Here is a 22,500-nt window from a genome sequence, read left to right as displayed (position 1 = left end):
CTTCCACCTAAATATATTCTTTTACCTCAATATCTGTCTGCACGAATTCCTAGATCTCCTTTTTTGTCTACAGAAATATCCATATCCTTCAAGGCCCAGCTCAGATGTCATCTACTTGATGGAGCTCTCTCTAATTCTCTGAGCCACTAGGCAGCCCATTCTTTCCCTCTGCCCCCACTGAAGTGGCACCTGCCTTGCATTTGGCCTTTTGGTAACATTGTTTCATGTGTCTCCTAATAGATTGCAACCTCCTTTGGGGTAAATCATACCCTATACTTCTTCACATCCTGGAACATTCTTAACACAATCCTTTGCTCATAGAAGATACCTAATAAATATTGGTTGGAATGAATTAGGATTAACCAAAGCTTTCAACATAACTTTTGTTTTATTAAAGCAGTCAGTAATTCCCATGACAAATTATGGTAAAAGAAATAGCTGTCATTTGCTGGACATTTATTACATTCTAAAAATATCATATGCATCTTCTAAGCTCACAACAACCCTGGGAAATTTATTTGTCATATTCCACATTTTACATATGAGGAAACTGAAGGTGAATAACCTCTTCAAAGCTATACAGTTGGAGAGTAAAGGAGACAGAATCAAAGTTATTTAATTCCAGAATGAGGTCCTCACCATGATGCTGTAACCACAACTGATGTCCCAGATGTGTTTCCACAGCTAACCTGGACAGTACAATGAGTGTCCCTAAAGAGGAAATAATTTTTCAACCAAGGTATACACATCTGCTTAATGCTGTGATGGGTATAAACCATGGCTTAGCGCCAGCGGTGAGCTAAAAAGAAAAGAAAAGAACAGAATCTAGAGCACAAGACTAGAATTGGTCATCAAAGTGAGGCCCAAGCAGAGACATACCCCAGAGACGACAGGGGTTGAATCCAATAGGCAGTGAAGCTGGGAATCTGACTTGGAACACTCAGGAGCAGACAGGTGAACAAGCCAGAAAGTCTGGAGAGGCCCACAGTAGACTCAGGAAAAAAACAAAAATCTGACGTGCAAGGGGTACAGGACACAGACAAGAAAAATGGGCAGAGAGTCAAGTTCAAGCAATCCCAAGGCCAGAGCTCCAGATGAGTTGGTATTTCTGGGAAGGCAGGACACAATCCCAAATATAATCTGACTTGGGACTTTTAGGTACAGTTAGATGGAAAATCCTGCCTAGAGAGGAGGATGGTGTGGTGGGGTTGGGGGAGGTAGTTCAAAAACTTCTACTAATTTATTCTTACATCCCCAAGGTGATATGGCATAATTGAAAGTGCACAGTAAACACTCCCTAAACATTAGTTGATTACCTAATAAATGAGGGATGGTTGGTTGTTTGTTTTCCTCTTGTAAACACAAAGTAAATCATGGCTAGCCATGTGCTCATTGCTCAAACTAGTACAATAAATCAAAAAGCACCTGAAAGAGGCCAGTTCCTTTGCATAGTACAGAGTTGAGCACCACGGGAGGAAGACTGCTCTATTTCCTAAGCCTGAGTAACTGGAAATGCCACCTCTTTGCTGGAGAATAAACAAAGATTCTCTGCCTACTTAGAAGCAACACGAGCATTCTCCAAGATGTTATGCCTTCAGGCAGCATTTGGAAGCTAGCATGAGTATAATCAAAACTAGTCTCTTCCAGAAAGACCCACTCCATAACAGCACTTCAAAAACACATCTTTGCCAGATAAGAAAATTCACCATGCATCATCATCAAATTTCCCAAAAAAGTCCAAGTTATCTCTGTTATGAGGGTAAAAATTCAAAACCAATCATTCACTGCAATCTGAAAACTTTCCAATATCTGAAATTCCCAAATGAGTTAGACCAGACAAGATAAACTCTGCCCTTAGAGACTGCAGGAGAGGGGGATTTACCTTCAGCAATTTTCCCTTGTACTCTCTGCTTGCAAATACTTTGAACTGAACTCATTACTCTATATCAAATGGTATCAGTTAGCAAAGTCAGCAGAGTGAAGCCTATTTTTATTATTTATGAAACACATAATATTTATTTTATGATATAAAAGGCTTTGAACCTTAAATAAAATACCCCCCTGAATGGGTCACTCTATAAGAATATCACCTGTAATACTCTCCACTTGGCCTTAGATAAATTCCCCCCTTCCTGCTCAATGGGAACATAAAACTTTAAAACCCATGAACAAAATTAATATGTTTAACTAGGTCATTTTAATTAATCAGTTCTCTATTTGTCATAGACATTATGATCAAATCATTATTTTTCATACTAGGATTTGTTCTTTTGATGATTTTAGGAGTGAAGTCGACAACCCCTTTTACAGCAGTTCAGATGATATATCCATACTGTAGCCAGCATCAGCCAAGTCTCTGTCACAGAACGAGAAGGCAACAGTCATTAAAATCAGAAATTGATACCAACATTTAGGCTATAAAGAATATGTTCTAAGCTTTACCATAAGCTGATGCCAAAATGTTAAGTTTTCATAGTTGTTTCTATTAAGCTATTGTAAAATGAGAAGTCATGAAAACGTGAGTGTAGAAGTTTCTTACTGTTGTCTAAAATGTAGGTTAAAAAGTATTTTTCCCTCACCCTTACAGAAAGGAGTGGAAATCCAGAAAAATATAGTATAATATAACTGTCCTGTGGAATAATTACAAGTGTCCCCTGACTGGTTGCATATACTCCCCTCAGTACTGTGATTGAGCCCTTTGCCTCCTGGGCTGGGAGGAGCAATGCAGGTCTAGCGCATTTGCTCATGTAAATGCAGAGCCAAAGCCATGGGTTTGACAGTCCTAATTCTGCTGGCCAGCCAGCCATCCTTAGACATTCTTGGAATATCATTTCTCCTTTACCTGCCTGGGCAGAAAATAACTGACAGCAAGCACGTGGAATCCACAACATTTTTCTTATCAAACAGACAGCATCAGAAAAACCTAAGTATCCATTTATAGGAGAATGACTGCATATATAGGGTATATCCATACTTTGAAATGTGACACAGCAGTTTAAAACAAAAAGTGGTTCTGAGTACACAGATATGGAAAGAGCTACAGGAAATATTGGACATGTCACAAGGAAGTTTATGTGTGCAGTGGGATGCCATTTACAGAAAGCCAAAATCACAAAAGAACACAGACCATCTAGCTGGGTGAGTAGATCCAGCAAGAGGGCTGGGATTGAAGGTGTTCACCGAGAAGAGCTTTGGGATTGTGCATTTCCACGATGGGAAGTACTGATGTATCTCTTGTGTAAATGCCTCTGCTCTTCCCTTCTTCCCCCAGCAAAGGTTTCTGGCCAGTCACAGTCACCATACTTAGCCATGAGCAGGGCAGGCTGTCGTGATGGACAACCCACCAAGCACCCAGGATGTGGGGCCAGGTAGCCCATATAGGACATACCACATGTTTCCATCTTCTTGGGAGATTTCGCTTAGCAGTTAGCTCTGGCTTTTTAAAAGATACTCTTAACCTGCAGAGGCATATGGCTCTTCGTTTTATCTTTTTAACCCATTGCCTTCAAATTTCTGTAAGAGTCCCTCATTTCAATCAACCAAGGTAGTTTGTAGCTCATGGCTACTATTTTTCTGCTCAAAGACCTTCTGGGATCCCTCTGTTCCCTGAAGCTTCCTTGGGTGGTCCTCTGTACCAGCATCTCTCTTTTTTTTTTTTTCTTTTGAATTGACAAATCTTTTTGTAGATTTCCAAAGCACTTTAGAGAGCACTGAAGCTCATAAACTAGGATTAAAAACAACAACAACAACAACAACAACAACAAAAAAAATCTATGCCTTTTTATTTCCTCCAGTTTACTGGGCTTCTCCATAGTGGAATGACAGCATCAATAATTCATAATGATTCTCCAAGTAAACTAATAATGCAAACCACACTAATAAAACATTGTAAGTCTAGAGCTGTGCTAATGACAACACAGTGGTTACAAAATTAATGATCTCCCTGAACTCTTCATCCAAAAACATCCCACAGCACTTTACGGTTTTAAGATATCAAGAAGCTTTTGCCCTCTGCACAAGCAATTTGCTGGCTGCTCCCAGAGAACACAAATGGCCAGGATAGGAAGTGTGTGCTTAAAACTGGAAAATTACAAATATGTGAACCGGCTATTGAAATTCCCCGTTGCACTGGATTAGAGCCAGGTTACTGAGTCTTATGCATCCAGCCATGCATGAAAGATGTTTGGGGATTTTTCTAATCCAAGACCCACAGGACTTTTTCTTGTTGACTTCCAGGGGACAAAGCATTGAGTGAAAGCTTATCTTGCCACATATTTGACCTTTATATAACTTCTGTTTATTTAAATGTGTCATAACAGCTAACTACATCTTTTATTTTATTAAATCCCATTAAGAAGTAGGATATAAGATTTGAGCACATCATTGTTTTTTTTTTAAATAAGGACTTAAATTATAAACCTGAAACAGAAGGAATCATCAGAAGGCCTGAAACTGAGCACTCTTCAAACACAGGGAAAAGCATGATGTACCACCAAATCCGACCAACCACCATGCATGAGCTTATCATTATGAAAACACTTTGTCAGCTGTTAAGAGCTTTGTGAAAGTAAGATATTATTTTAAAGGCTGTTATAAAAGTTCCAACAAGGAGTTTGACCTAAGAATATTGTATAGCACTAAACGTAGTATTGGCAGGCACTCATGATTTTTCGAAAAATCATTACTCATTGCTATTAATATGAACAATTAGTGTAACAGCTGTTCGTGAGCCAAACACTAATCTTTGATATGGACTTACCAGGAAGAACTTCCAATTTTCTCAGCCTCTTTCCTCTCCCCCTCCCCTTGGATCTCAAAGCCACACAGCATGACTGAAGTAGATCACGTGTCCGATGCACTGTGTATGTGCAAACCAGCACATGTAGACATCATGTTCTTCTTTAAGGAACTTGCTCCAAAAGGAGAGTAAGGAAGAAGCAAAGCTGAGTGTCCGAGTTGACTTCCAATCAGGATATCCCAGCTGGACGCAAGCCAGCTTCCGCTACTTTGAATAAAGCAAGAAAGACGTGACCTTTCTTATAAGTGAATGAACAATACCATTGGCATGACCCCTTTCGTAGCTTCTGCCTTGAATATGACTCTAAGTCATTTGGTAACAAGTGAATTCCTGAAAAAGACCTGGTTTGGCAATAAAGCCTGAACATTCAAAGCAACAGAACTGCCTAGTCATTCTTCTTTAAAAATCCATTTATAAATATTTTCTTTTACTTCAGTGATCACATTCACGAATAGTGAGAACCCGGGCTGTCTCATACAGTGCGGATGAGAGGATATTTGGGTGAGACTTTTTCCTATCTTGGTGTTACTTAACAATAAAAGCTTTTAGAATGTTTTTAACCTTTAACATAGAAATCCTACTTCCAGGAATTTATCCTAAGTAAGCATTTGTAATGTCACAGAAATGTGGCTATAAGAACAATTTCCATAAAACAACTTATAAGAAGAAAAAATGGCAAAACACCTTGCATACCTGATAATGATGGCCAGTTACATTAACTAGAGTACACTCATAGGATCACAGGTTTTGCAGTTAAGGATGAATATGCTAATTAAGAAGAACAAAAACAAAATGTTTCTATTTTTATAAACTTGTACTTGTGAATGTTGGTTATGTATAGGAAAGAAAGACATACACACACACACACACACACACAGGTCTGTACCCACAAATGTTAACAGTAGCTATCTCTGAATGCTAGGATTGTTTTCTTCTGCTTGCATGTCTGCATTTTGTACAACAAAATCTCTTACTTTTGTAAACATTTTTTAAAATGATGTCAAAAGTCTGTAACCCAGAGAAGTAGAGGATGGTTTTTGTTTTTGTTTAGTTTGGCTATCATCATTGCTAATAATGTCTTTGTTTCTTGTTCTTATTTGTTTGTTTTTGTTGTTGTTTTAAAGGTCAGGCTATTATGTTTAACTTCGTGGACAAAAGACATTTCTCTCAGTAGATTTCCAGATTATCTTGTTTTATATGTCTTTCCCTACTGCCCTGATGAAGCAGTTCTCACTTGCACTGGGGAAGAACAACTTCTGGGTAGGAGTCAAAACAACATGGATGAGGCTGGGCACGGTGGCTCACGCCTGTAATCCTAGCGCTCTGGGAGGCCGAGGCGGGTGGATCGCTCGAGGTCAGGAGTTTGAGACCAGCCTGAGCAACAGCGAGACCCCGTCTCTACTAAAAACAGAAAGAAATTATCTGGCCAACTAAAATATATATAGAAAAAATTAGCCGGGCATGGTGGCGCATGCCTGTAGTCCCAGCTACTCGGGAGGCTGAGGCAGTAGGATCGCTTGAGCCCAGGAGTTTGAGGTTGCTGTGAGCTAGGCTGACGCCACGGCACTCACTCTAGCCCGGGCAATAAAGCGACACTCTGTTTCAAAAAAAAAAAAAAAACAACATGGATGAGGTCTCCAGCCTGGGCAAGGATTGAGGCTGAACACAGCTGAAGTTCCAGACTGGGTGACAGCACACAGCCTTCAGTTCCATAATTGTATTTCCTTAGGCCACTGGGGTGAGATCCTTACTCTGCCATTTCCATAGTGTCATGAGTTAATCCTATTAAAATACACAAGATTAAATCATCTTTTCATTTCTCAAACAAGCATATAACATCACCCTGACAATGAGCAATTTCCAGCTACCTTCATATTATACTACTGGAGACCAATCTTTCCACTCAGAACACTCGTTCTAACAAAAAGAAGGATGAGCTATTCTAACCTGCCATTTTCTTCCTTTACATCACTTTTTCCTTTTAGGTCATTTCCAAAAATGGGAGGTAAATATATGTTTTCAATCATCTGCAGCAGTGTCTTAAAATATGTCATTTCTTGAAGGAGGAGGAGGAGGAAGAGAGGGTAGAGGAAGAAAGGAGAAAGGAAAGAGAGAAAGAAGGAGATGGGAGCAGAGGGCAGAGGAGGAGGGAGGGGAGGGGAGAGGAGAAAAAGAGTATCAGTGATTATCATTCTGGTTCCTTTTCTATCAAAGTTTCACCTTTAACTTTTTGGTATAGGACCTGCCACTATGCAATTCCATCATCTTTGGGGAAGAGCTGAACAGAAACATTTCTGATTAAATAAATAAATTTCATCTACCTTGATTTATTCATGCAGCAAGAACACATCCTCATGCCGAAGGCTGATTTAAGAATCTCCCTTATAAAAATTTAGCAAGCGTATCATTGCATTTTAAAAATTAAACGCACAGTGTGACATGAGAAATAGGATTCTATAGTTCATCAAAAAGGAGTAGAGGAGCCTTTGTACAGAGTATGATTTATGCCTTTCCCATATCTGACTGTTCTATGGACATACATTGTAGAATTCCTCCCCGTCTGCTTAAATAACCACAAGTGATGAGAAATCTACCAAGCATAATATGCTGTTTCATTTGCAGGTATGTAATACCCAAAGAAACATCGTAGAGCTTTCTTTAGCGTACACAGAAAGCACTCTTCAGGGTGTAAGTCTGTCCATAGAATAAGTTAAAGAATGGAGGGACGATCTTAGGCAAGCCAGAGGCTTTTAACCCCCACCCACTCACCCCTATTTCACCCCACGCTCTGAGGCGGTCACCCAGACTGCTTGCTCTGCAGAGACAAACTTGCAGAAAATTTTGCTTCTCAAGGCCCGCCCTCAATAAGCACACAGAATCCACTTAGAATTCTCCTTAAACCACAGCAATTCAATGTCAAGGGCATTGAAAAGGAAAACAAGATAATTTCCATTTGGAATACAAATGAATAGTACTTTTAAATATGATTTTTGAAGTCAGCAGATAATCAAGAAGATACTTTGAGAGCATTCACTGTTTAGATCTAACCTTTTGAAATTGATGTCATGGTGGCCAAATGCCATCAGGTACTCCCAGCCGTAGAATGGTCACCAGGAAGGATCTTGATCAGACCCCGTTTGCCTCTGCGATGCTCCCTGCACTACAGGAAGAAGTTAGGATCTGAGCACAGCTTTTATTCATTTGGGGCACACCAAGTGTTTTTGTTAAGCAACTTGGGAAAATAATTAGTGCTAAAGGAAATATCTGTGTCATCTCTGTAACATTAATCTCAGATGGAGTAAGAGTGTATAGAGGTTACTGGGCTGCTTTATCTTTGTTGCTTTATGCGGTTAATCTCACAGGGGAGAAACTACTGGTCTACAATAACAGAATTTGTGGACAATCAAGCTTCTTTACCCAGAGGTGTTTCTCTGGTTTTGTTTTGTTTGTTTGTATGTTTGCATTTTTAATGTAAAAGGTACATTCAGTGTAGTTTCTCAACGCACATAGTTAGGAGCATGCTTCTAGCACTGGAAATGAGGGTGGCTACTCCAATTAAAAATGTAAAGTGGGTCTTGCCTCCTTTACAGGTGGAACAAAGTCTATGCACTTACTGTTTATTTCTTTAAAAGATCTAAAAACCTCAGGAACACATTCCGATTCCAGACATCAATATAGCTCTTCACCACAGAAGAGTCAACTCATGTCAACAATCACTGGCTCCTATAGATAAGGATGGCACTCAATGATGTAGGCGATGTACAAATAAATGTGATCATGAGTTTAAGGTATTTTACCTTAAACTGTTTTTATAGCTGAGGCTGGTTTCAGTTTGAGACATGTGAGTAACATTTGCTTCCTCTTTGACTACACAAGAACAGGGAAAAAATTACAGCAGCCTACCTGCACAAGTGTGGTTCAAAGTGGATGGGCTTGGAGTCAGAAAGCCATGGGTTCAAATCCTAGCTCTTCCATTTTATTCATATTAGCCACGTGATCAGCCTTTTTGAACTTCAACTTCCTCTTCCATAAAAATGGAGAAAAATAAAACCCATCTCTCACGCTAGCTGTAAGAATTAAGTGAAATAACATATAATCATTTAGTTGCCAAAAAGTAATTACTGAATATGACCACATGCCACTCATCTATGACAATAATTTTATAACTGTTAATTGAATTCTTGCCATATGCCAGGCACTGAGCAGGCATGTATTATTTTACTTAATCTTTACAGCAACCAATTGTACTATCCCCATTTTACAAATGAAGAAACTAAGACACCTGAAGGTTAAGAAACCTGCCTAAGGTTGTACAATTTCACACTAAGGAAGTCTGACAATAAAATCTAGGTTTGACCAGCACCCTGGACTCTACTACACTTCTGTAAGATTCTCTGCTGAACGGTGCCTGATAATTGCTAAGTGATTCATAAGTATTTACTGCTTCTTTCGCAAGAGAGTCTGTTTCCTATTTTAAATAGTTAAATCTAATTGACACTTTACCCTATTGTTATCTGCTCCTGGAATACAGGGAAATCGTAAGAGGAGAAGGAAGAAGAATTATTTACAATTTGCTCCACTGGGAAGTATCGTGATCAGCTAGCAGGTTTTAACCCTCCCTGGGTGCAAATCACCAGTAGCCCTTCATAAGAAATGCTTAGAACGCTCGTGCCTCATATATTCAGTTATCCTAGGAAGTACAGTGTCCCCTTCCCGCCCCCGCCGTCTCACTGCATTTGTGCTAGAAATGCCAGCGTCTGAGGACGGTTCAAATGCCAGGTACCTCAATTCGTTATTTCATTTGCCTTCCTCTTACCGCTGGAGACACAACCGAACGGCCTCTCTTCAGCACATAAAGGGAATCTGGTGTGTTTTGCTGCCTCCTTGTGGTCACGTGAAATTTCTCTCTTTCAAATGATAACCTGGAATAAAATTTTCCAGTTAAAATTCCTCATTGTAAAAAGCTAAGTATACATTTTTGTACCATTGCCATCAACGTAAAATATGCATGCACATTAGGGCACTGAGTCTGAATTGAGCTCTGAACGATACAGCGATGACTAAAGTCTCAAATGCGCTTGAAAGGGTTTTTTTGATGGAAACGTCCACAATGTAAAGATATTTCATTTCTCCGAAGTTTAGTGCTGGAGCCTGATCATGCACCATATTATCAACATAAACAGAACAGCATAAGGTAAAGGCAGGAGGAGAATTGTGAACTGTGTTGTCTGCTTCTTAGAAACATGTTAAACAACTTCAATATTTTAAATTGAGAGAGAAGAGAGAAGGCAGAGTGAGAGAGAAGCCACGGGTCATTTTAAATGAGTGTGTTCGTCAATGCTGAAGAAACGCTACAAATCGTGACCATAGCTGAGAAGTTGACTAAGAAAGAAAAAAATGGAAAAAAGACAACAAAAACCCACTACGAAATATGTGAATTGATCAAAATGTGCCTGGAAATTTTTAAGATACATTTTTATTGCATAGTTTAAAATCAAGTTAGTTAATTTAAACATTTATCAGTCTCTTCTCTCCAGCTTTTTTATGCTCATTCCTATTCATATCAGTCCCAAATCTGACCTCAAGCATTTAATAGGGTTTTTTTCCCAAGAACTATGAAATACAATAAAAACAAATGTTTTAAGGAACTACAATGTATACTATGAAATAATGACAAACATTTGAAAATGATTGTTACTTTTTGGTTGGACCCTTCTCTGTCAAAATTTACTCTCTTCCACTTCTACTTATAAGTTAGTAAACTCTAAGTTTTAGGATAGTTTGCTTTTGGATCAGCAAAATATTATATGGTATATTTATTAAGGTATAATGTACTTATACATTAAATATATATTATAATACATATTATAATATGATATCTAAAGTTGATATTAAATATATTAATATATTATGTTATAATATAAAGTCTTTATGAAGTATGTGTATTATATATACTAAGTATAATATACCTATACATTATATGGTAATATATTAAGGTATAATCTTAAAACATTTGAGGTACATAAGGTATATTTAATATAGAGATAGTACATGAAGAGAATTTGTTTTACTTTGTGGAAAAGTTGGCATGGATTTAATGGGTTACAATCATTTAGTTATCTGGTCTTGATAGCAGATGGGGCACATGACTAACATTTATAATAAATAGGGTACCCCCTATGAAATTCCATGTGTTTTGCTAGGAATAAAGCAATAGACTTGATCCTTTTTTTTTTTTTTGTATCAGTTGCAAGGTTTCACTTTTATGGATCCTCTCCAAAAAAATGGCATATAATTTCATGCATACACAATTTTGCATTTAATTTTGTGATGTTCACAGCCTCTTGGAAGCCGTCTGTGGGTCCCGAGGCAACCGTGGCCACCCCGAACTGAATGCTATCCAGAGCTGTCCATTCAGCACCAGTGAGCCCCTTGCTTTGATAGACAGAACATAAGTCCCCAAAAGCTGAGGAAAAGAGTAGATTTCAGTTATCATGTCATGATACGGATGTAAAAAGCTGTGTATCTAGAGTGTGATTCTTTGGATGGTATATTTGAATTTCACTCAGCATTTTTTGGTGTTAAGGCAGTCTTATTTCCCTATGTATAAGTCCATGAAAAACCTGCATATAGATTTTATTATATAGATATTATTGTTGGCAATGTTGATGGTACACCAATACAAATGCATTTTTAAGAATACACTACCTCCTCAGTAAATTATTGAAATCAGGGTGATTTACCAAAGATAATTTTATAATTTAAAATAGATGATGTTCTCTGGTGAAAAATATATTGATATGGCTATTTCATTTCCTATGAGCTTGATAATTTTTGCCTCAAAAAGCATAATTCCTTTGGGGGAGTGGGAAGAGAAATTTGCTGAATTGGCTGAATTGTTGCCAAAGGTTAGAATTATCAACTACCTGATATGAAGCAGACCATGACCTTGGAAATATAGTGGCAAGAATTGAAGCACAGCTTTTGTGCTGTTCATGTTCACAAATCAGACAGTTATTTCTAAACTCCCCTAATTCCCCTTGGAATTTTTGCTAACATCCAAAGGATAAGGCAAAACTCCACTGTGTTCACTTCTGTAAGGAAAATGGAAATTCATGTTACAGGCCCATGTGTATTATACATCTTAAAATATTTCCATCTGCTTCCGAAGTTTCCATAAGAGAATGCCCAAAAGTCTTTTACAGATTAACAAGGGGGTAAATGGAGAGTTTCAGTGGAGCTTTTCCCAAATGCATCTTTCCACCTTCCCCTGCCTGCTACCCCACACACACCTAGTAAATGTTTGGTATGATTTCACTCTGAATAAAGTCTCTATTCACATGCAAAATATATTAACATTACATTTTCCATAACCGACTCTGACCACAAGAGACATTCACTTGCTAAATGCCAGACTCTCTACGACATAGAAGCTGTTTTCCTGTGTTCATCAGCACAGGACTGTGCACGTGGGAGGCTGAGTGCTGCCCTCTTCCTCTCCCTCCTGCCCCAGATCTCCTAATCTGATGTTAGAAAAGCTTGCCATTCCATGACAGTCACTGTAAATTTTAAAACCGTTTAGGTATTTTTTTAGTCCTGAGGCATGATGGCATTTCTGAATAACAGTAACAGTTGCCTTTAGCTCTAAAAGAATGAATTCCTTTCTTTTTCTCCTTTGAATTGGGGAACAAAACTCATTCACTTGCTCTACAGCCACTTTTTTTCAAGAAGTGGGCCTGATTTTCCCTGATTGCACCCAAATAGCATGGACAGAGTTGACTACCACACACCTCAAGTTCCAAGGGGTAAAGCCACCTTGCAGACTGACAGCCCCCATCTTAGACATTTCTTTAAGGAGTTCCTGAAAGTGAAGAATACATGACCTGAGATCTCTCGTCTTCCCAACCTTCTTGCCCTACACTTTCATGTGGTCAGTGTGAATCACCCATTCCCTCAATCTGGAAAATAGATTTTTTTTTTTTGCCATTGCTTCAAGCTCAAGATTATGGGCACTGTCTCCTGGCCCCTCGATCCCCTGCCTTTTCTTGGTTGGATCCTCCAGTCCCTTTTACCTTAAGGCTCAGCCCAGCCTGCCAATTTTGAGAGCAGAACAGCTGGGGAGCCTCTGTTGCTGCAACTGGCCCCTCTCCACCCTACATGCCGGGGACTGGGCTTGTAGCCCCTGCTCCCAGATCTGGTGGCCCTGCCATCGTGACTGCTGGTTTGCTGGTTTGCCTTTCTCTGGCCCCAAACCGCATAGTCTCCCTTAGTGGGATCCTTGTATGAGATAAAGCACACAGGGAAGAGTTCAGGTTACCCAGACTGCCTACTTGCAATTCTCCTCCGTCTCTCTTAGGTTGGTCCACTGGTCTAGGTTTCTGTTTTCATCCCCTTGTCTCATCCCTGATCAGGATCCAAGTCTCTCCTCTGCCCGAGCCCACTCTAACAAAACATGACATCATCCTAAAACCTGCCCAACTGCTGAAGTCCTGGTGTTCAGTCCCTACACCCACTGGGATACCACCTGCCCACCCAACTGACTCTCCTGATTCCACCCCTTTGCAGAGTCTCTGCAGTTGGGCTGATGAGGTCAGTCCTGACACTGCTTGGGGTTTGGTCCTCAATGGATTTCTCTGCTTCTCTGGGTCACCCAGAGCACCAAGATCCCAGTTCACCCAGCTCCCATATTGGCCCATTTCAAACACTGGTTTCCCCAACAAAACTGAAAGATTGAAAAATTCATCTCAGGATCACAAAATTTAGAAAACTTTTCTTTGTTTTAATGCAAATCTAAATGAGATAAGCTAGAGAAACCAGCCCCGTCTGTCTGGCTCTTCTATTGACTAGCTATATAAACTTGGTTGAGTTACAAATCTCTGAGCCAGGCATGGTGGCTCACAACTGTAATCCTAGCACTTTGGGAGGCCAAGGAGAGAGGATTGCTTGAGGTTAGGAGTTCGAGACCAAGCCTCTGAGTCTCCCTTTCTCCAGCTGTAAAAAGGATGGCTCCAGTGATGCATGCCCTATTGACTTTTTTTTAGAGACAGGGCCTTGCTCTGTCGCCCAGGCTGGAGTGCAGTGGTGTGATCATAGCTCACTGCAGCCTCAATCTCCTGGGTCAAGTGATCCTCCTGCCTCAGCCTCCCAAGTGGCTGGGACTACAGGCAGTTGCCACCACACTTAGCAAATTTTTCTTTCTTTCTTTCTTTCTTTCTTTTTTTTTTTTGTAGAGACAGGGTCTTGCTGTGTTGCTCAGGGTGGTCTCAAACTCCTGGGATGGCTCAAGCTATCCTCTCATTTTAGCTTCCCAAAGTGCTAGGATTACAGGTATGGGCCACCACGCTCAGCCCTTTTTGACATTTGGTAAGGATTAAATGAAATAATAATCATTAATGTTGCTGTCATTTCAGATGTTTCCTTTTAAAGTGAAATGTTACATTTTCTTATTGACATTATTAAAATAGCGAAATTACATACAACTGCCATAGATTGAAAACTTACTACAGACAATACCATGCATGGCACTACATTAACTGAAATGCACACATATGGGAACCATGTTGTATGATTCTTATGATAACTAAGGCCATTACATGTAAATGGAGGACTGCCTGTACATGCGTCACAGTGCTAGATTCTTTATTTCTTCTCTTTACAATTCCCTCTTTCCTGTACAGTTCTTACTGTTTTCTCCTATTTTAGGTAGAAAACTGAGGCTTAGACTGTTTTAAGAAATTTATTCTAGAGACCCCAAAAGCTAGTAGGCAGTAGAGCTGAGATTCAAACCCAGGTATGGGTGGCACTTGCCACCAACATATGCTTGGTGCTTGCACTGCAAATAAAGAAAGAATAGCGAAGTATATATGGTTTTAAAAGCCTCAAACTATTCCACATGGAATAGTTTCTCAAGTGTTTGGTAAATTGCAAAGAAATTTTTATTTGGAAATATTTTTATATATTCAATATTTAAAGGATGTTCCAGCAGTTTACAGTATTTTAATATCAGTGACCTAATCTGTTAAAAAAAATCAGCAAGTGTTGAGTCTGCCCTTTTTTTCTGATGTATCATGTTTTAATCTTAATGAATACCCTGAAAATTCTTTTCAATACATCATATGTTGGATTTGCTCTTTCAAAATTGGTGGTCACTCTTTTAATGTCATAAAACAGGGTTTGCAGAAGTAAAAAAAAAAAAGGGGGGGGGGACTTATCACCTCTGTGAGTTGGTGAACAAAGTTGTTAGTCTAGTATACAAACTGAAAAATGTGAATATTTATTTATGAGATTGAGATCTGGCTCAAATGTATAATCCTGTATGTTCAGCCAACAAAAGCAAAGTATTATGGGCTAGATGATCTAAAACACCTTTGCATTTAAAATTGCTTGGTTATCTTTTCTTTATATACATTTTTATTTAATTTCATTTGTTGAAAAAGGGGTTTGTTCAGAGGATAATATTAATAAAAACTCACTGAGTGATAATGATGTGGCAGACACTAAGCTAAGTGCTTACAATTATGGGCAATATTTCATTTAATTCTCACAGGCACTCTCAAGTAGTTCTTATTATTATGATCTCCATCTTAAGGAGGAGTAAACTAAGGCATAGAGGGTTTAAGACATGTGTTCAAGGTCACACAGCTAGTAGGTGTTGTAGCCAGAATTTTAAACAGCCTACCTGCTCTAGATTGGTCGTTTGTCCTTGTTTCAAGACCAGCACAAGCTCTATTTCTTGCTCAGTTACTTTTCAACCACTCTCACTGCTTTAAAATAAATCCTCACCCATTTTATTAGCATTATCAAGTCATATTTCTACTCACATCATCCTGCAAACATATGTCATGAACCATGGCTATTTCTGCACACAAACAATTTTCACATAAGCGACATTAAAAACTCACTGGCTCCTTTATTTCTTGAGAAATTACTTATATAAATGAAGAAAGTTCATGTTCTTTGTTACTGGCAAACAGACGTTGCCACTTGCCCTAGGCTTGTGGCTGGAACAGACCTAATCTATTCTTTATCAGCTACAGTTTAGGGAATTGGAGACTCTGGCAAATTGGTATTTACGTTTATCTCCAGCAGTGACTCATTTGATTCCAGTGAACGAGTCCCAAAAGCCAACCAGCTTAAGGAAAGGATGACCCATCCAGAGATCACTATCTGACTAGTGAGACTAATTTAGTCACTTTATGGTGGAAGTTGTGAATTGTTCAGAAGTTTTCTAAAGCACACAATGTCACTGGCTTGACTTTCCTGGCTGCCAAATTGGAGGAGCCAAGAGAGATGGCATGCTCCCGATAAACAGTTCTGCAGCTGTTGAAAAGGTCAAGTGGTTTAGCAAGTTCTTGTCTAAGAACAACTCTTTGCCTTCCAGTCCACAGGGTCATTCTGGACCATAGGAAAACTTCTCTGAGCTGAACTGAGCTGATTACTCTCAGACAAACAGCATTATATTCTCAGTCTGCCTCTCTTCTTGGGAGACAGAGAGCCACCACATGCCAAGGAAGTTTCTGACTAGACTGTCAGTGGAAGGAAACCCAAGGACCAAAGGTGGGGCACGTTAAGACTCAGACAATACCAGGAAGTCACTGGATGTGGGAAAAGTGGACGCAGCATTCATTTAGGTCATCTTTAAGCTTCAAGGTCACTATCTCCTAGACCTCCTTCACCATAAAGCCTACACAATGAATGCTCTGCATCCCTAAAACAGCATACTATGTGGTATCTATGAAATAATTCTATCTACACTGGTATAAATGTATTCAAAGATAAGGGTCATTTGTTTTTTTCCTTCCCAATACTTCTCTTCAATAATCCTGCAATTAAAAACAAACAACCAAACAAAAAAGAGGCCAAGTGCAGTGTCTCACCCCTGTAGTTACAGCTACTTGGGAGGCCAAGGCTAGAGGATGGCTTGAGGCCAGGAGTTGGAGACCAGCCTAGGCAACATAGGAAGACCGTGTCTCTACAAGATAATAAGACTAATTAGCCAAGCAGAGTAGTGTGGGTCTGTAGTTCCGGCTACTTTGGAGGCTGAGGCAGGAGGATTGCTTGAGCCCAGGAGTTGGAGGCTGCAGTGAGCTATGATTGCACCACTGCACTCCAGCTCAGGTGATGGAGCAAGACCTCATCTCAAACCAAAACCAAAACCAAAAAAACAAACAAAAAACTAGCATAGTTGTGCCACCTCTGAACTAATGCCCACTGGGTGAGTGATAATTAAGGTACTTTGAGACTTACGTGTTCTCAAGTAGGTAGAGTGTGCACCAGACCAATTGAAGATTCTGTTCTTGCATGTTAACGGCATCATGTAATCATTACGCTAGTTTAAAAAGCAGCCCTTTGCTTCTTAGAGGCAGATTCTACTTCCCTGCTCCTACGCTCTGTACTCTTCCTTCAAATGCTCCTGCTTGATCATCTGTTCCTCTGTGGATATTCCTAAAAGTCATTCTTGATGCACCTTTTTACTCAACGACCATCAGGACATCATTGTCGGGCAAACTCCAGCACTACAAATTCCTAATTCCAATTTATTGCCAGATAAGTCTGGTCTCTTAGGGTAAAGCTGGGCCTGGAGAGGGGTGGGTATCACAAGACTGGAAAGAGAAAGCTGTGCTGAGACAAGCAAAACTATTGTGGATGTTCAGTCCCAAGGAAAATGGTTGAGGTCCTTCAACTCTTTAAAACTTCTCAAAAACAATCAGACTGGTGCATAAAGATGTAATAATGAGGACATTTATCAAAGCAATCAACAGAAATAATCAAAACCACAGAGGAGTAGTTAAAAATGTGTGTGTGTGTGTTTGTGTGATTGGAATACTACGCAGCCATTAAAAATGATGCCATCTATATTAACTGACTTCATAAAATGCCAATGATATAATTTGGAAAGCAAGTCAGATAACACTAGCATAATCCCAACAAAGTTTTGTATGCGCACATGTGTGTGTGTTTTAGGGGAAAAAGTATGAAACAATGTATTTTTTTAAATGCATGAACAATTAACTCAGAAGTGTAGGTAATGTTTATTTTCCTGCATATATTCTCTTAAGTTTTCTCAGAATGTATTATTTTTAAAATACAAAACAAAGCTAATTCCATTTGAGGGGAACACCTACCCAGCAAGTATTCACGAACCATGATCATCTGGGGTGGGAAGGAAGTACAGATAGGAGTTTTGTGAGTCATTCATGTCAATGTTTAATTCTCTCCTGTGCCATATAAATTCCAACTATGGCTTAAGACTTTCAGACAGAGATGGCAAGTTTACCTTCCACAGGGTAACATTATTTTGATCAAAGTTCTTTCCTTGAAATAACTGTGGGTGAGAAATAAATGGAAACTAATTTCATCATTCATTTTAATACATTTTTTTCCAATGCCTCTTAACAACCAATTTAGGAAAGAAGGAATAACATCAGTTTATAAAGTTTACTAGTATATTCTAACCATATTGGACTAACCAAACATGATAGGTAGTTTTCAAAGATGGCCTCACCATGAAATATACCTTCCAGTATTCACAGTGAAAATTACACCATGTGATTAACTTGCAGAGTCTGCATGGACCTTTTGGATCACTGTATCTGGGGAAGATCAGCTGCTATGAATTCATGGAATTCCAACTTCTCTGTGAAAGCTGGGCTATGAGGAGGCCAATCTAGCCACATAGAGAGACTAGATAGAGAGAAAGAGATGCCCAGATGTTCCAGCCACTAGGCATGTGAATGAAGAAGCTATCCACGACTCTCACCCCAGCCACACCGTCTGACAGCAACTGCATGAGAAATGCCAAACAAAACCACTCAGCTGAGCCCAGTCAACCCACAGGACTGTCAGAAATAATAATAAACTGTTGTTTTATTACTAAGCTACTAGGTTTGGGGGTTCGTTATATTTCAGTATATAAACACCAAGAAACAACCCCAAAGTGCTTTTGCTATTAACCCAATTACCTTTCTTCATTTTCCATTTTAATTCAAAATCTTGAGTAAGCAGGGAGTCACTTTGATGTGGCAAATTACTATCATTACTATCAGTCAACATGAGGATGAAAAGAAAGATGGCATTATACCTATTAAAAGAAAAATACTTTAAAATATGATGATATTTTAAAGCATTAAAATAAGGGGTGGTTGTGGAGAAGTGGACGAAATAGCCCTTGCAAGAGATGCCTGACAACCTTAAGTTTGTTTATGCTCTCCCTTCTCCACATATCTCCACCCTCGTAGAACTCAAAATTCCTTATGCCAAGGAAGGCTTATCAGTTAAGAAAGATGAAGGATTACAACAGTCATAATACAGTTCAAGGGGAGAACTTCAAAGTCAGAATAACAGAGTCCATTGTTTTTAGAAAGCCATTTGGTTAATGTATGCATAAATAGAGTGAGCCCTCTGCTTTGGATTCTAATCCTTGAAATTATATACATCTGAGGTGAAACACCAGGGGCTATTACAAGAGTCTACTCCCGATTCAGTAGCATCAACTTGTTTAAGTAAAAAGCAAGACAGATGAATGTGCGCCTCCTGGTATAATTGGTGATCCACTCAAAGTGCTGTTAACATTAAGTTCTAACAGTTCTTCTCTAAACTGGGTTTTTTGTTTGATTGTTTGGGTTTTGAGACAGTCTTGCTTTGTTGCCCGGGCTAGAGTGCCGTCGCATCAGCCTAGCTCACAGCAACCTCAAACTCCTGGGCTCAAGCAATCCTCCTGCCTCAGCTTCCCAAGTAGCTGGGACTACAGGCGTGCACCATCATGCCTGGCTAATTTTTTCTATTTTTAGTTATATGGCTAATTTCTTTTTATTTTTAGTAGAGGCGGGGTCTCGCTCTTGCTCAGGCTGGTCTCGAAGTCCTGACCTCAAGCTATTCTCCCGCCTCAGCCTTCCAGAGTCTAGGATTACAGGTGTGAGCCACCACACCTGGCCATAAACTGGTTTATTGTGGATGTAAGTCAGATAGGTCTAGTCACCCAGTTTAGAGGAGAAACCAGAGAACTTTGCAGACTTAACCATATTTACTTGTACTAACATAGTCTTTCTTTCCCAAACATCTGGATCAAGGCACTTCCTGACTGTGTAAAGCAAATTTCCTAATATTACACCTATAGGACCAGGAAAAACTTAATGACTGTTGGCCACATAGTTCAGTGTCAGGAACATATGGAAGCCAAAAAAGAACTGGTTTCAATCTTTTCATTTAGGATTTGGTGGACTCATCATCACCAAAAGCCATCTGATGTTAATAATAACATCTTGGCCTTCACTTCTAACCTATAAGAATATTGAGTCTGAAGTACACTACAGATGAAATGATTTTCTAATAAATGAGTCTTCAGAACTGCGATACTGTCATGTCGTTCTGTTCTGTTCTGTTTTGGAAGTGGGGTAGTAGAGACAGAAGAATGGAGGAAGGAAAAAAAAAAAAAAAAGAGCAAATAGTCTAGGCAAAGCTTTTACCCAGCAGCCCTTTTACACAGGATTTCCATGAGCAACTCAATTAATGCATACACTCGTGGCACTGTTTAAAATGTCTTTTATTGGTTGTACATTTTCGTATGAGATCGACACACCATTTCTTTCAAGAGCAACTTGCTCCTGAATACTTGTTATTTGTCCTAGCTATGAAAGTCATAGCAAGCACTTTGACAGAAAGAGGTGGTTGGGCTTTTTTTTTTTTTTTTTTGCCATCATCGCTGTCTTCTCTCTCTTCAAATTGTTGTTTGAGTCCATTCATAGATTGACACAACATTGAACACAATACGCACAGTGTGAAGTTCTACATACACACGCACAAACATCTGGAGACCAGTTACAGTGTCTGCAGCTTGTTCGTTTCTCCTCAGCAGCAGTATGAAACCAAAGAATATCCTGAGATAGGAAATCAACGTGAGAGCTCCTCATCAACAGAGGAGTTCAAGTTTAATTTAATCTCCCAACGTCATTTTCTTTTTGACACGGTGAGAGGGGAGCCCAGGTGGTAGCCATATGAACCATGTAACAACCACTTGGTTTAACATCTCAGCCATTTCCTTGGTCAAAAACACAAATTCGAAGAAATATTTCATAACACATCAGAAAACCACTCTTCCCTTAATATGCTCTTGGATCAGAAAAGAGAAGGGAAATGATAAAGGTATGTTTTTTTACGAGCTGCTTGATAGAAAATTTTACTGTAGAATGACCTATACACTTATAAAGCAAAATTACCCTCACCTTTGGCAATTATTATAATTTCTCCTTTAATGACTGATAGAAGCCAATCATCCAGTCTATTAAGTATGCCCCACAATGGTATCTGCTTGAAAAGATGAATTTCTCAAGAATAGGGACCCAGGACAATTGGCTTCTCCAAATGTTAAAAACAAACACGACTTCTTTAAAGCCACATTATCCCTTGATTCAGTATAACTCTGGGGACTCCATTAAAACTCAACCTACATCAACACCAATGCTTGCATCTACCCGCCAATTCCTGCATATTGGCTATCCCCTTGGTTTCAGGATTTTGAGATAACATCACCAATTATGATAAGCAATAGTTCAAAAGAAAAAACATAGTACACATAACCTGGATAACAGAAAAGCTAGACTAAAATGAAAATGTTTGGGGCCACCAAAGCCAATAGGCAGACATAACAAAGGCGTGCTGTCCCACAAAATAGGTATTTTAAAATATAATCCTAGGGCTTTATTGAAGTTATCACTTAATACTCATGTATTTCCATATAGAAAAACACAAAGTTAAGTCATGTACCCCTAACTCCTTCTTTTCTTCTGCAGCTCATAAGCAAAGAGTTCCCAGGGCCAGAATTTAAAATTAACATTCACCTGAAAGGCATGGAAACATTCATCCACATGCTTTAGCAGTCCTTACTTTATCAACTTCTAAGTTCAGCTTACCTGATTCACAAAGAAAATACCTGGCAATCCACAAAGAGGAGATCATTCCAACCAGGAAAGCTAGCAGCACGCTGCACGTGGAAGGAAAGATGAGGGAGTTGATGAGGGAATCCACCCAACAGTATTCATTCTTCTATTTCAAACTCTCCAGGCACATTAAATTTAAGTGCTGGAAATGGGTTTTGAGAAATAGGGTGTGCAATCTCTCCGATCTGCTTTCAGAATATTTCAGGTACCAAGAAGAGGTAGCAGGCTCCTAACTAGCTTAAGGAATTACTTCATTCTAGCATCAGGGCATGTTTCCACCTGCCCAAGGGATCTCTTTACAATGAACATGGTTTAAAAATAAATTTGGGTGCAACATAGGAAAAAAATCAATCATATATACAAATAAAGTGTGTCTATCACAAAATTTACAGAATGTAAGAAAAAATGTTCTTGTTTCTTTTCTTACAAAGACTGGATTAATAAACAAAAGCAGCATTTTCAGCTATGAAACTGAAGCACAGAGAAAGCTGAGGAAATCCACCTCTTTTATTAAAATTCTTGTAAAGTTCCATCCCATATAGAAGTTCCATCTAGTGTCTCATTGAGATTTTCACAAAATATATAGAAAACTGCTCATGTATTTAAATAATTTGAAACTATACCCCTAACACCTCTTTCAGTTTTAAATGACCCAATTTGATGATTCCTCATGGTAGGAAATACGTTCTAATTGTGTAAGTTAATTACACAAAGAAAATATTTTTCCTCTAAAAATACCTATTATTCTATTAAAACATCACTTCAGTT

General features: G+C 39.1%; 1 protein-coding gene across 1 annotated transcript in view; it reads right to left on the bottom strand.

Annotated features, from left to right (window-relative positions):
• Positions 1-20,299: 20,299 nt before the first annotated feature.
• MAP2K6 (mitogen-activated protein kinase kinase 6) overlaps positions 20,300-22,500 on the bottom strand; it is a 44,605-nt gene continuing 42,404 nt past the window's right edge. Inside the window, exon 13 of the mRNA XM_045569529.1 lies at positions 20,300-21,776. The gene's annotated coding sequence lies outside the window, so the exon portion shown is untranslated. The remainder of the gene's footprint in view (positions 21,777-22,500) is intronic.

This window comes from Lemur catta, chromosome 15, assembly GCF_020740605.2.
Source record: "Lemur catta isolate mLemCat1 chromosome 15, mLemCat1.pri, whole genome shotgun sequence".
Classification (NCBI taxonomy): Eukaryota; Metazoa; Chordata; class Mammalia; order Primates; family Lemuridae; genus Lemur; species Lemur catta.
The sequence above is the reverse complement of the archived record's forward strand: the minus strand, read 5'-3'. Positions and strand labels throughout refer to the sequence as shown.